Source organism: Hylobates moloch, unplaced genomic scaffold, assembly GCF_009828535.3.
Source record: "Hylobates moloch isolate HMO894 unplaced genomic scaffold, HMol_V3 SCAFFOLD_2, whole genome shotgun sequence".
In the NCBI taxonomy this organism is placed as follows: domain Eukaryota; kingdom Metazoa; phylum Chordata; class Mammalia; order Primates; family Hylobatidae; genus Hylobates; species Hylobates moloch.
The window spans coordinates 62,716,507-62,733,162 of record NW_026652277.1 but is presented as its reverse complement, the minus strand read 5'-3'; positions in this window follow the sequence as shown (position 1 = coordinate 62,733,162).

Genomic DNA, 16,656 nt, shown 5'->3' with positions numbered 1-16,656 from the left:
CACAAGGTAATGTTTCAGAAGTCATAGCCAAAAAGAAAATCTTGAAAGCAGCAAGAAAAAAGGGACTTACCACATGTAAAGAAATTCCCATAAGATTATCAATAAGATTCTCAGCAAAAATCATGCAAACCAAAAGTAACTGAGATAATATTTCAAAGTACTGCAAGGAAATTAAAAAAAAAAATTCAAATGAGAGTAACATCTGGCAAACTTGTCCTTGAAAAATCATACAGGAGTGAAACTTTCCCAGATTTAGAAAGAAAAATGATGAGGGATATAATCAATGCTAGACTTAGAAGAAATATTAAAAGGAGTCCTTCAGATTGAAATGAAAGTATGCTGGGCAGGCCAGGCACGGTGTCTCATGCCTGTAATCCCAGCACTTTCAAAGGCTGAGGTGGGCAGGTCAGGAGTTCGAGACCATTCTGGCCAACGTGGTGAAACCTTGTCTCTACTAAAAATACAAAATTAGCTGGGCATGGTGGCAAGCACCTTTAATCCCAGCTACCTGGGATGCTGAGAAGGGGGAATCACTTCAACCTGGGAGGCAGAGGTTACAGTGAGCCGAGATTGCACCATTGCACTCTAGCCTGGGCAAAAAGAGTGAAATTCCATGTCAAACAACAACAACAAAAAATATGGTAGGCAAAAGCACACAAAAATAAAAATTTCACTAATAAAGGAAAATATGTAATCCAATATAGAGTTCTGTAGTTAATGTTGGTGCATAAATTACTTTTAATTCTGATATGCAGCTTAAAAAACAAAAGCATAAAATAGCTATAAGTGTACATTAATTAATAACATATAAGAAGATATCTTCAGTGATATTAAGAATATTAAGTGGGGATGGGTGATGTAAAGGAACAAAGTTTTATATGTGATTGAAGTAAAATTTTAATCTTTAAAGTGTTTTTAATTTTATTTAAAATAGTTTGTTATAATTTTAAAATGCTTTATGTAATCCTCATGCTAAACACAAACAATACACATAAAAGATACACAAAAGGATGTGAAGAAAGAATCAAAAATTATGCATACAGCAAAAACTTGTAGTATGAGAAAATTTTATGGCAAAAAATAACCATATTACAAATGATAAAACATCTCACATAAGCAACCTACCTTTACACATCAAGGAACTAAGAAAAGGAAAACTAAGTCTAAAGTTAGCATAAGAAAGCTACCTTTTCCATAAAACAGAAAATAATGAATGTTAAAGAGAATGTAGACAAATAGTTAGTCTTTGTGCCCTGTATATAGGAATAAAAAATGACGAAGTCTCTATGGAGAAGAGTATGAAGCTTCTTGAAATAAATTAAAACAGAATTAGCATATTGTCCAACAGTGTCACTTTGGGGTATTTTTCCAAAAATAATTAAAATCAGGATCTTGAAAATATATTGATGCACCCATGTTGTGTGCAGAATTATTCATGATAGTCAATGCTGGGCTTCCTAATCCTTCTTCATATGTATCTGGCAGCACATCAGGACTGAGAGAAAACATGTCTTTTGTACAGAGGCTGGAGAAATCTTTAAAAAATTAAAAAATTATACCTTAAACAAAAAAGATAATCTGATTTCATAGTCCATTAAAAAATCCATGTCTGGTTTTCAAAAGAAATTATGAAGTATATAAAGAAACACAAAAGTATTGCCCATTCAAAGTAACAAAATAAACTTACAAAAACAATTTCTGAGAAAGCACAGACACTGAAATTACTACACAAATGATTTTAAAATAACTGTCCTAAATGTGTCTAAATATACTAAAGGAATAAATAGACCAAGACAAGAAAACAATGAATGAACAAAATGATATCAATCGAGAAAGAGAAATTAAAGAGGAAACCAAAAGGAAGCTCTGGAGCTGAAAAGTACAATAATGGAAGTGAAAAATTTACTGGAAGATTTCAAAAGCAGATATTAGCAGATAGAAGAAAGAATTGGCAAACCTGAAGAAAGAGTCAATGAAATTATTGAGTCAGTTAAAAAGAAAGGAAAAGAAATAAACAGAACCTAAGAAAATTGTAGGGTATTATCAAATAAACCAAGATATGCACTGTGGGAGTCTGAGAATGAGAAGAAGTAAAGAAAAAGATGCAAAAAATATTTGAAAAACTACTTGCAGAAAATAACAAAAATGTAATAAAGTACATAAATCTACAAATCCAAGAAGCTCAACAAACCCCAAGTAGGATTACCTCAAAAAGATCCACACTAAGACACATTATAATCAAGATGCTCATAGTCAAAACGGTAAGAGAAACTTGAAAACAGAGAAGTGACTCATCATAAATAAGTCATTTTTGGTAAGATTATCAGCCAATTTCTTATCTGAAACATTGCACCAAAAAGCAGTGGATTGACATAATTGAAATACTGAAAAAAATGTTAATAAAGAATTGTACATCCAGAAAAACTGTCCTTCAAAAAGTAGATAGAAATTGGGACGTTTTCAGATTTTGAAAATGCAGAGAAAGTTTACTATTACCATACCTGCCCTGCAAAATATGCTAAAGAAAATATTTTAGTTCTAAATAAAAGGCTGCTGGGCAGCAATGTGAACACATGTAAAGGAATAAAGATGTATAGTGAAGATAAATTCATAACAATCATAAAATATAATATTTTTGTAATTTTGGTTGTGATTCTACTTTTTATTTTTTTATAAGCTTGAAGACAATTGATTAAAAGACAATTAGTAATCCATGTTATTAGGCACACAATATGTGGAGATATAATCTGTCACATCAGTAACAGAAAAAGAAGAGTGATGGAACTATACAGCAGCAGAGTTTTTATGCTATTAATGTTAACAACCAATAAGTCAGAAAAGAAATCACAAAGGTAATTATAAAAGACATTAAAATCAATAAAAACACAACATGTCAAAACTTTGGAGATGCAGTGAAAGAAATGCTCAGAGGAAAACTTACAACTATAAATGCGTATATTAGAAAATGATCAGGGGAAAAAAACTGATTTTCTATATAATCACTCACAACATAGAATTTCCAGCCACCAATATGTGGATGTTTTACCTTCACAACAATTCAGGTTAATTCTCAGCTGAAACAACTGTTTTTCCTACAATTTAATTCAAGTATACCACTATCTACATGGCAATAGCGTCAGATTCCACAAGTAAAGGGCTTAATCTCACTGCTCTTCAATCCAGATGCCAGTTGCAAGTATTGAGTCTCCAGGCTATCCATTAACTACTGTCCGGCTTGGCTACAAATTATGACCCCATTCTCAGGGTGAATAATTTACCAGAGTGACCCACAGGATCTTTCCAGGGGCTGGGCTCTAGCATTTTCCAATATTGTTTAGACTGCCTGACACCGTTCGCTAAAGCCTCACTATCTTTCCAGCCTGACTCTCATTTTTTGTTTATTTCCTGGAAGAAAATTTCCTATAATTATATTTTCCCTGAATGCTGCTCCTCACTAACAACAAATTCAGGCATTCCCAGGATACATAAGATGGCACTCATCTCTCCTAAGACACTTTTCTGTTTTATGAAAAAGTACTGTTCAGTCCACCAAGGACATTGCTTCCTCTGTATATTAATAAACTGAGTAAAGTTAGGATCCATGTTTTGCACCCCAAAATGTTAGATGCCCCATAATAAGTATAGATAAGTGGTAGTCATACAAAAATGTAATTTCGTTTGTATGCCAAAAGGCCCCCAATATCCTTCCTTATTTTAGGGTGGAGATGTTTCCCAGGGGAACTCAGATTCAGCATAAAATGTCCACTGCTTAATTCTGCCAGAAACCCATTGTTTTTTACATTCACAATTGTGGATAACTTTCTATCCATAAATCAAAGGTGATGTGTTTGTGATTAGTGCACTGTGGCTTGCTGGATGGGCTACCACTGTCCATTATAAAGCTTCTAAGCATTTTGTCATCAAAATGTACAGTTATGCAGTGATCTGTCTTCTGAGAGTCATAAAAAAAACACCATTTAAAATTCTAGTAGACAGCAAGTCCCTATATTTTCTTCTAGGAAATAAAATATGACATCTTCTTTAGCAGAGAGAGCCTGAAAAATAGGAGTAAAAAAACTGGCTATTTACTAGAGTTCCTTTTAGTTATTAACAGTTGATCCAGTTCATTAACATACGGTACAACCAGTGTCTCCCAGATAAATGTCATGCAATTTTACAGGCTGCTGTTTGACTTTGTCAGGTTCCAAAAGCGTAGTTGATCTTGGCAAACATATAGCTTCACAATTCCAGACATCTAGCATAATTGTGCTAAGAGATCATATTATGCTCTTGCTCTGAGCCTTTCTGGAGATAATAATATATTCTTGGGTTACCTTCATTGCACAACACACTTATTCATTCCTTCAACCTCAGCGATGATTTCTCTTTCCCTCCATCTGTCATTTATTTTTACCTCAAATTTTCTACCACTAGAAGTGTTGTCAGGCCCACCCACTGGGATAGCCCTGATTGCTGGCAGCAATCTTAGTCTAGAAAGTTCTTTCCTTCCAGTCTACTACCATTTATATAGTATATGGTTATATAAATACAGAACTAATGGTCTATCCTGACCACTATCCAACATAGTAGTATTTATGGTTAGTTCCAACCTTGCCAGATAGGATGAATGCACAGTCAACTTTATCAGGTCCTTAAAAATTCTGACACAAAGGTTTAAAGTTATAGTTTCAAATTCTGGCTTAGGGATTATCCTTGCTTCTGGCATGAACACTTGCATCCCTGGTCTTGGGACCACTGTGAGAAGTGCAGGAAAAAAAAAAAAGTTGAGATCATCTGAGGGAGAAATGTATTGTTGCACCAGAATCCTCCTCATTCCCTCTTTCCCAGAGACTCCAGAAATTAGGGGTATGTATGGAGTAGACATCCTTTGTTAGTAGGAATCCCCCTTCATGTTGAGTTGAAAACACAGTTATGAAGGCATGTAGGCCCGTCCTTCATGTTTGTATATCCTTCTGATTTAGGTAGTATCTTACATCATTTATGCTGCTTTACAAAATACCTGAAGCTGGGTAATTAATAAAAGATGAATTTTTTTTTCACAGTTGTGGAGGTTGGGGGTCTAAGATCAAGGATGAAGCAGGTCCAGTGTCTAGTGAGGGCTGCTCTCACTTCCAAGATAGGGCCTTGTCCATTTGTCCTCAGGTGGTAGGAGAGACTTATGGGTCAAACTCACCCTCAAGCTTTTATATAAAACACTACTCTAGTTATGAGTGTAAAACCTCCATGGCCTAATTATCTCCTAAGCGCTCCATCTCTTAATACTCTTTTGTTGCAGATTACACTTCAGCATAAATTTTGGAGGGCAAACACACATTCCAACCATAATAGAAAGCAAATGTTTTAACTTTAAATTCAAATTATGTACTAAACCATTACTCTGAGAATGATATGCAACATGATATTTTAATTGAGATAATATCTCTGCCAACTCCTGGACATGATGGCTGTACAGAGTGTCGGTACTATGTGCAAAAAGCTAATCTCAAAGTGTTTCTATTCATTTACTAAACAATAATCAATAAAGAAGACTTCTGTGACCAAGTGTTAATGTGTAAAGCGTGTTCCCCACACATCAAATAAGGAATCACTTCTCCAGTAGACAGCAACTGGGTGCCCTCCAATTGAATTCTCACAATGCTTGGGAGATAGCATCAGATTCCACAGGTTAGGGGCTCAGCCAAACAAGACACTCCTCACTGCCAATTAGTTGCCCCAGTATGTTTTATCTGTGCTTTGACCAACTAGCTACAAATCAGCATTCCCCAAACTCCTTCCTTGGTTTTGATGAATTTGCTAGTGCATTTCACAGAACTCAATGAAATACATTTATCAGTTTATTATAAAAATTATTACACGTGATGGAGGTACAGTGCAAGGAGTGTGTAGCTTCTGTGCCCTCCTGAGATGTGCCATTCTCCAGGAAACTCCATGTGCTTAGGTATCTGGAAATTCTATGAATGCTGTCCTTTTGAGGTTTTTTTTTTCTTTTAATCCTTCATTATTTACGCATGATTGATTAAACCATTGGCCATTGGCGTTCAACTTAACCTTTAATTTCTCTACCCTCCCTGGAGGTTGGGGGATGGAGATGAAAGTCCCAACTCTCTAATCCTGCTTGGGTCTTTCCAATGACTGTCATTCATTTCGAAGTTACATAGGAATTGCCAGCCATCAGTCAATTAATTAGCTTACAAAAACATATCATTTTGGAGATTCTACTGATTTTAGTAATTGTATGCCGGAAAAGTGGCTGGAAGACCAAATATATGTTTTACAATATCACTCCGACACTCAATTTTTCTTACAATATCACTTTTCCTGAACTTTGTCAATGTCTTTTTCATTGTGATGATACACCACACATTACCTCTAAAGAATACATTTTGCAAAATGAGAGGTCTGTAAATACACGCATTCATATTAACATACATATTACATTTGAACTTTGAACTTAAGTTTCAATTTTAATTCTACTCAGGTTGCAGCAAAATCTCAATTCACTGAAATGTAGCATAAAGCCACATACTACATAAATACAGGTTAAACATGTTTTTCCTCAGAAAGCTACATAGCTATATAAACAAAAAAGATTGGACAGGATAATAACAGTTTTAAATCTCCAAACTTTTCTGTCTGCCTTGACTGACAGCAGGTGTCCTCTGCCCAGTGATATTCCTTAGAGGGACACACGGAGCCGAGCACATGGAATACTCGATAAGAAATATCTTGATGATGATGTGGCAAGTTAGGGTTTTTTACTAGCCAGGTACTGGGGATTGTTGTTACTTCTCACATTCTTTGGTTCAAAAATAAATAAATAAACTGGATTACATGATTAGAGTTCCGTCATTATTCTTAAATGTTTCTTTGCCATATTCTGAACTTCCCATTCAGAAGTGGCCATGCATTTATCAGTATAGTTAATTTCACACGGGTAATATAAATTAGTAATTGAGTTTAAGGCCAAAAAATTTTGCACCTAAAAATCTCCTACACAGGGCCATCATAGTAAATAGTCACAAACAGGATGAATCATCTTTTGTAATATTTTGAAAACACATACAACAGTATGCCCAATCACTTAAAGCAATTAACGTTATATTGGTAGAAAGATTAATGAAAAGCTAAAATATGACATCTTCTACAATAAAAAATATCCTTCTTGTCCAAAAGGAGGAGGTCAGTATAGGGTGTTATCACCTCCACAACTAGAAAGCATAAGTCTGGAACTAAGAAGTGGAAGTAGCCCCTTATACTGTCACCAGCAATAGATGTTGTAGTAATTTTTTTTCCAGTCCCCAAGACCTTAGGGTTTAGTAGTTTCCAAGGGCCTGTTGTCCGAAGAAGAAATGCATTGTTCAGGAAGTAACTGCACTATTCTGTGAAACTGGAAGCTGAACCTGTCCTTTCTTCTCTTCCTGAACTGATGGACCAAAAAAGAAATTAACAAGAATGTCAGGATGTTGCCACACAATGAACACAGAACGCTATTTTGAATCCAGAAGACTCACTGAATGCTTCTTAGTACTATCATGTTCGATACTAGTTGTTAATAGAAAGCTGTGGCAAACCATTGTGGACATTACCACTAAGAACTTGCATTTGATATCTACTCCCTTTTCTTGCCCTTTAGACTTGGGGTTGTTAACAGCTCCCAAAGTTGCTAGTTCCAAAATTCTACATTATCCTTTGATGGTTTTTTTGCGCAGATATTTAAAATATTCAGCAGCAGTTAATTATTTAACTGTTTTTATTAAAACGTTTGCAAAGTACTAAAAAGAAGAAAATGCTGTAAAAGGCATTAAAATACTTGTGGGCTTCTGTCCTTTACACAAAATGTATGACTATAGTTAGACTCTGCTGTAGATAATCATGTGTCTGGTGCTCTGTTCAATGACAGTATGTTCCAATAATGGCAGTGAATGCACAAAGCCCTAAATCCTTCCCCAAATCACAAATGTTTCACTGTGAGTATATGACATGTTAAAGATATACACACAATAAAAATAATAAAATAAAAAGAAAGTATAATTTTATCATTAACTGTGTTTATTCTCATAAAGCCAAGTGCACACTTCTCTGGGAAAATGATGAATATTTTTCTTTTTTTTTTTTTTTTTTGAGACGGAGTCTTGCTCTGTCTCCCAGACTGGAGTGCATTGGCGCAATCTCGGCTCACTGCAAGCTCCGCCTCCCGGGTTCACGCCATTCTCCTGTCTCAGCCTCCAGAGTAGCTGGGACTACAGGTGCCCGCCACAGCACCCGTATAATTTTTTCTGTTTTTAGTAGAGATGGGGTTTTACCGTGGTCTCGATCTCCTGACCTCGTGATCCACGCACCTCGGCCTCCCAAAGTGCTAGGATTACAGGCGTGAGTCACCGCGCTCGGCCAATGATGAATATTTTTCCTCCATATGTAACTGCTACTTACATCACCTAACACACATCCAAGTTTGACTACCAGAGACCAAACCATTAAAGTAATTAATTTAAGTTCTAAACAAAGCTGTGGTGACAAATTAACATCAGCATATGTCTTTGTAATTAGTTATTAAACTGTACACACAAAATGAGTATTTTTTTTGGAAATTTTACCTCAATAAAGATGACATACAAATAAAAAGTGCATGTATTTAAAAATTCTATCTATACCATTATAAAGCCCACCATTTTTTTTCTAATTTGTAAATGGAAAGATCTCATAAGCTAAACTTGGAAACATGCTTATAATCTTTATGAAGGAAATGTCTTCTTACATATCAAATCATTTATAAAGGCAGATCCTAAGTGGATCCTAAGTGAAAACCAAGAGTGCAGGTTTTCCATAGTTTTTTTCTCATAAACTCATGTTAGTTCAGAGATAATGGTTAGATGTTCTACCCAGCAATTAACACTAAAGAAATATCATCCAGTGCCTTAGTCCATTTGTGCTGCTATAAAAATGTAGTACAGATTGGGTAATATAAAAAACAGAAATGTATTTTTCACAATTCTGGAGGCTGAGTAGTGCAAGATCAAACCTGCAGCAGGTTTATCATGTAGTGATAGCTGTTCTCTACTTCCAAAAACGGTGCCTTATTTTTACATCCTCCAAAAAGAAGGTATACTGTGTTCTTACATGGTGTAAGTTAGAAGGGCAAAAAGGCTCAACACTGCATCAAGCTTCTTTTATATGGGCCTTAGTTACACTCACTAGCAAGAAACCCTCATGTCCTAATTACCTCTTTAAGGCCCCATTACATCACACCATCACATTGGCCATTGTTTCAATATGAAGAGTAGTGTGCACCAAGTTCTTATTTACATAGATTGGAGTTACTTAACAAAGGCAATTATTTTCTTACAAAAAAGCAAGGAGGTGTAAACTCTCTCTGACCCTAATTGTTTTGAGAGATGTGAAAGAAATATTTACTGGAAAGGAATCTGAAAAGTCTACATAGAAGAAAAGTAAATCAATATAATAATAATTATACCAGACATAGAAGGGGTTTACAAGTGATCCTGGAAGTTATGGATTATCTCTTATTCATGCTTTCCAGGAAGAAAAGCTTTTCTTTATCATCAGTTTCTAATGATTATAATCCATTTCCTTGAATTGTTTACTTGCCTACTGATATAATTTGGATATTTGTCCTCACCCAAATATTATATTGAATAGTAATTCTCAATGTTAGAGGTGGGGCCTGGTTGGAGGTGTTTGGATCATGGGGGCGGATGCCTCATAGCTTGGTGCTGTCCTCACAAGAGTGAGTTTTCATGTAAGATCTGGTTGTTTAAAAGTATGTGACACCTTTCCCCATCCCCAGGTTGACTTTTGCTCCTGCTTTTACCGTGTGATGTGCCTGCATCACCCCTCCACTCCTCATTTTCTGCCGTGATGGTAAGCTTCCCGAGACCACCACAGAAGCCAAGCAGATGGCAGCACCAGGCTTCCTATAAAGACTGCAGAACCATGAGCTGATTAAACTCCATTTATTTATAAATTACCCTATCTCAGGCATTTATTTATAGCAATGCAAGAATGGCCTAATATTGCGGGATCTGGCCAGCAGCCCGCAATGCAATGGGGCTCTCTCATTGTTCCTAGGCAGATTGGCAGGTTGAGAAATAATAGACACACACAAGATAGTGAAAGCTGTGTCCAGGAGGGTCACTGCCTTCGCCTTCTGGTCCCACGGTGCCAACAATGCACTGGATATACCAGCATTTATTATTAAATTTAGTGAGGGCAGGACTAGGTCAGTGAGGGATTTAGGGTCATTTGATTATGAGGTGAGATAGTCACATGGGAATGAAGTAATTCTTTAACATAACATCTTTATGCAGAAGTACAGTATTCCGAGATAAGAATTTACAATATAGCGTGTGCATCAGTAATTTCTAACAGAGCCTTAAAATAGAAACACAGTCTTTCCATAACCTATGATTAACAAGATGTTAATCAGCAGTAACAGTTGCAGCAAAAGCTGGTTACAAACAATCCATAGATGGATGACATGAAGCTAGACAGCCTGTTAGACCAGAAATTCTCAGAAGGGAGTATGCCTTAACCCTAAAGAGGCCTATAAGAGCTATGGCAAGATGAGCGCATTTATAGCCCTATCTTATCCATATGGACAGGCACCCTCCATGCATCCATTTATAGGCTCTCCACAAGGGTTGTCTTCCATTCCCAGAACTATGAACATCTGCTTTTCTGGGATAGGAATCTTGGTGATGTGAAACCACCCTGACTGCACGTCCATTCATAGGCTCTCCACAGGGGAAAGCACATCACATGCTGTTGGCTCATTCTGGCAGTCCAGCCTAGCATTGTCTTTACACAATCCGGCATGCAGTTTTGTATTTACAATTATCAGGAGCATTTCATCTTTTATTCTGTAGCAATAGTTTCTGGGGGTTTCCCTACATCTCCCCCTTTCCTCTGACTTAAATGAATCATAGCAATCACAGCTTGGCACTGATCACGATTGGATTGAAGAATACTTTTTCCCAATTTTACAAATGAACAATAAACCAATAGCACAAATTATACACAGAACAACATTAGTGATAGTGGATCGTCCCAAAGATTTTACCCATTGAATGGGGTTGAGATTAGATAACCCCTCAGAGATACCATCTAAAACGTCAGCACCGGGTAAAGCAGTTAAGGGTGCTTGAGAGGCCTCAAAAATCTGTTCTTTTAGCTTGCTTATGTCTAAACTTAAATTATCTTCACTTCCTTGTAAATGGTGTTTTACGATTCCCAATTGTGAACAGACTCATTATGTTGAAATGGAGTTATATAAAAATCAGAAGTATTCCAGTCACATTGCATTTGTAATCTATGTTCTAAACTCATAATTCTATCTCCCACCCATATAACAGTTTGTCTTAGATCATTAATTTGATCAGCCAATTTTTTATCAATACCTGGCTGAGAATTCCACATCCGAGTAGAATTTTTTTGACATTTATCCACAAAATGAACAGTCTGAATAGATTGATGTAATGCAACTCCAGCAGCAGCAGCAGTCCCAGTAACAGCAATAAAGCCCATTATTATTGCAATTAATGTAGAAATGAATCCTTTACTCCTTCTAAGAATTTTCTGTAGAATATTATTAATAACATGGACAGAAGGGGAATATTCCCAAGGCCTATGTAAGGCTATGGGGAGCCAAATACCTTCTCTGGCTCTTACTATTAAAACACTATGATACTTATTAAAGGATGAGTCAATACAAGTATACAAGTAACAATTAACACAGGTAATTATGTTTGTTTTTGGACTAACATGAATCTTTCCTACTAATAACATATATGGTGGTTTAACACAACTTTTAAGTGGTATAGTTTTGTTGGACTCCATATAGACAGTATATATATTTTGGGATGATACTCTTTTTTGTGAATGTGGGGTGGGGGGAATAGGTTTTATGGGAGGTGGTAGGGGGACATTAGCAACAGTGGGGTATAAATTTAATTTTGTGGCATAAAATTTTTAACCAACTATTTAAAAAAGAACACAAGTGGATGGCCAGATTTGACCAAAAGGTCATAGTTTGTTAGCCCTTGCTTTATGCTATAAATTTAATTCCCACATATTTGAAATAGTAAATTATGTCATTTTTATTATTTACATTACAAACATATCATGTTTTTGAACTATAGTATGTCTTTTGTTTATCTGTTGGTTTTCTTTCTTTCTTTTTTTTTTTTTTGACTGAATCTCACTCTGTCACCAGGCTAGAGTGCAGTGGCATGATCTCAGCTCATTGCAACCTCCGACTCCCGGGGTTCAAGTGATTTTCCTGCTTCAGCCTCCTGAGTAGCTAGGACTGCAGGGACACTCCACCATGCCCACCTAATTTTTTGTATTTTTAGTAAAGATGGGGTTTCACTATGTTGGCCAGGATGTTCTTGACCTCCTGATCTTGCTTGGTCTCTCAAAGTGCTGGAATTACAGATGTGAGCCAACATGCCTAGCCTGTACTATGCAATTTTATGAACAGTAAACCTGTTGTGGCAATTCTTTTAATTATAAGAGTGCAAATTTTATTTTGATGTATACAAAATTGTTTCTAGTGCTTTGCAATATTAGTGAATTCCTTCTTTCAGCAACTCCTGAGGTAGATAATACTGTGACCAACATTACCATTTCATTGGTGAGAAAGCTGAGGCAAATAAAGTTTAAGTACCTTGTCCAACCCATACCATTATTTAGTGGTTTCTCAGAGATTTGAATCAAGGTGACCTGAATTCAGAGTGCCAGCTCTTAACCACCATGTTATGCTGACTCTTCTATTTGGGGTTTTTATAGCAATAATTTATTGGCATTATTTCTATTTAATTGAGCATCAGTAACTTTATGATCTTTGATATGTTATTTGCCATTTTTACTTTGAATTATCTATTCATACATTCATCAACTTTTATATTAGATTGTTTGTCTTTTTTGGTTGTTGTTTTGTAGGTGTCACTAAACAATGGATACCAATCTATTGTTACATGTGTTGTAGGATAGGTTTAATGTTTTGTAAGCATGATAAAACAACATTATTAACCTTTGACACTATATTAGTTCTGTGTTTCTTTATATATGTATCAGTTCCTGGATGATTTGTATGAAATATTCTGTTATAAACTTTTCCTATAATTTCTCTAGCATCAATGTTATACTCTGTGTGTGTGTGTGTGTGTGTGTGTGTATATATATACATACATATATATTTATATATACATATATACATGTACTGTATATGTATATATAAATCGATTATATATATACATATATAGCATATATACACATATATGTATATATAGTCGATTTATATATACATATATAGTCATGATTTATATATATATAAATATATATACATATGTAGTGATATAGATATATAAAATATTTATATTTAAATCATTCCTTAGGCTGGAGAATACTTGCATGATAATTAGTAAATAGTAAGGCTTCTTACCAACAAAGATAACTAAGTTTTTGTCTATCTGGACCACTTTTATCATAAAGTGCTTCCCTGATGTGTACATTAAAGAAGGTTTACGGCTTGATTTAGGTATTTTCCACAAAATTTATAATCTCATTGTATACTTTGTACACTTTTTATCATGCTAAAAGATTTAATGCTTCTACTTTATATTTAGAGAAGAAATGGATGAAAAGACCCTGTGGAAAAAGAGAAAAATTAGACATCATTATTTGAAGGATAATATGTGGAATAATAATTATTATTTCAAACTGTCTTCAATAAACAAATTGAATTTTACCACTTGTCTATTAGGTAACTAAATGATGCAGTGTCTTATTTTAAAATAAATGGACATGTATATGTACATGTATGTTTAGCAAGATTAAAAATACGCTTAATCCCTTTATAATGAAATTCCTATATTATTACAACCAAAAATTAAGAACTTAGCATTTGTCATTAAAGGTGAAAAACGAGAATAGAACCCACAAGAAATTTAGAATTTTTTTTTTTGGTTCTGTGAATAACAATGATTGTATTTTAATGGAAATTACATTGAATTTATAAATTGCTTTTGGTAGTATGGTGAGGTTCACAGTATTTATTCAAGCCACAAATGAACACAGGATGTGTTTCCATTTGTTTGCATCATCTATGATTTATTTCAGAAGTGTTTTGTGGTCTTCTTTGTGGAGAAATTTCACCTTCTTGGTTAAGTATATTTCTAAGTATTTATTTAATTATTATTATTATTATTGCAGATACTTTAATAGGGGTTGAGGTTTTTATTTGATTCTCAGCTTTGATGTCCACATAGCCAAAGGAAGACTAAGCAAAAAAACAAACAACAACAACAAAAAAACACACATCTGGAGGTGTCACATTACCTGACTTCAAACTATACTACAAGGCTATAGTTAACTAAACAGCATGGTACTGGTATAAAAACAGGCATGTAGACCAATGAAACAGAATAGAGAATTCAGAAATAAAACTAAATACTTATAGCCAACTAGTCTTTGACAAAGCAAACAAAACATAAAGTGGGGAAAGGACAACCTATTTAACAAATGGTGCTGGGATAATTGGCAAGACACATGTAGAAGAATGAAATTGGATACTCATCTCTCATCTTATACAAAGATCAACTTAAGATGAATCAAATAATTAAATCTAAGACCTGGAAGTATAAAAATTGTAGAAGATAACATCATAAAAACTCTTCTAGACATTGGCTTAGGCAAAGACTTCATGAACAAGAACCCAAAAGCAAAGGCAACAAAAACAAAGATAAATAGATGGAACTCAATTACACTAAAAACTTCTGAACAGCAAAAGAGATAATCAGCAAAGTAAACAGATAACTCACAGAGTTAGAGAAAATCTTCACAAACTACACATCCCACAAAAGACTAATATCCACAGTCTACAAAGTGCTGAAACAAATCAGCAAGAGAAAAACAAATAATCCCTCAAAATGTGACTTAAGGACATGAATAGACAATTTACAAAAGAAGATATACAAATGGCGAATGGCCATAGTTTAAAAATCCAAAAATAATAGATGTTGGCATGGTAGTAATAAGGGAACACATTTACACTGCTGGTGGGAATGCAAGCTAGGAAAACCACTATGGCAAACAATATGGATATCCCTTAAATAACTAAAAGTAGAACTGCCATTTGATCCAGCAATTCCACTGCTGGACATCTATCCAGAGGAAAATAAGTCATTATATGAAAAAGACCCATATACACACATGTTTATAGCAGCACAATTCACAATTGCACAACTGTGGAACCAGCCTAGACTCCCATCAATCAATGGGTGGATAAAGAAAATGTGAGATAAATTCCTTGACACATACACCCTCCCAAGACTAAACCAGGAAAATGTTGAATCTCTGAATAGACCAATAACAGGCTCTGAAATTGTGGCAATAATCTATAGCTTACCAACAAAATAAAGTCCAGGACCAGATGGATTCACAGCCGAATTCTACCAGAGGTACAAGGAGGAGCTGGTACCATTCCTTCTGAAACTATTCCAATCAATAGAAAAAGAAGGAACCCTCCCTAACTCATTTTATGAGACCAGCATCATCCTGATACCAAAGCCTGGCAGAGACACAACCAAAAAAGGGAATTTTAGACCAATATCTTTGATGAACATCGATGCAAAAATCCTCAATAAAATACTGGCAAACTGAATCCAGCAGCACATCAAAAAGCTTATCCACCATGATCAAGTGGGCTTCATCCCTGGGATGCAAGGCTGGTTCAACATAAGCAAATCAATAAATGTAATCCAGCATATAAACAGAACCAAAGACAAAAACCACATGATTATCTCAATAGATGCAGAAAAGGCCTTTGACAAAATTCAACAATGCTTCATGCTAAAAACTCTCAATAAATTAAGTATTGATGGGATGTATCTCAAAATAATAAGAGCTATCTGTGACAAGCCCACAGCCAATATCATACTGAATGGGCAAAAACTGGAAGCATTCCCAATGAAAACTGGCACAAGACAGGGATGCCCTCTCTCACCGCTCCTATTCAACATAGTGTTGGAAGTTCTGGCAAGGGCAATCAGGCAGGAGAAGGAAATAAAGGGTATTCAATTAGGAAAAGAGGAAGTCACATTGTCCCTGTTTGCAGATGACATGATTGTATATCTAGAAAACCCCATTGTCTCAGCCCAAAATCTCCTTAAGCTGATACCATCTCACACCAGTTAGAATGGCCATCATTAAAAAGTCAGGAAACAACAGGTGCTGGAGAGGATGTGGAGAAATAGGAACACTTTTACACTGTTGATAGGACTGTGAACTAGTTCAACCATTGTGGAAGACAGTGTGGCGATTCCTCAGTGATCTAGAACTAGAAATACCATTTGACCCAGCCATGCCATTACTGGATATATACCCAAAGGATTATAAATCATGCTACTATAAAGACACATGCACAGTTATGTTTACTGCGGCACCATTCACAATACCAAAGACTTGGAACCAATCCAAATGTCCAACAACGATAGACTGGATTAAGAAAATGTGGCACATATACACCATGGAATACTATGCAGCCATAAAAAATGATGAGTTCATGTCCTTTGTAGAGACATGGATGAAACTGGAAACCATCATTCTCAGCAAACTATC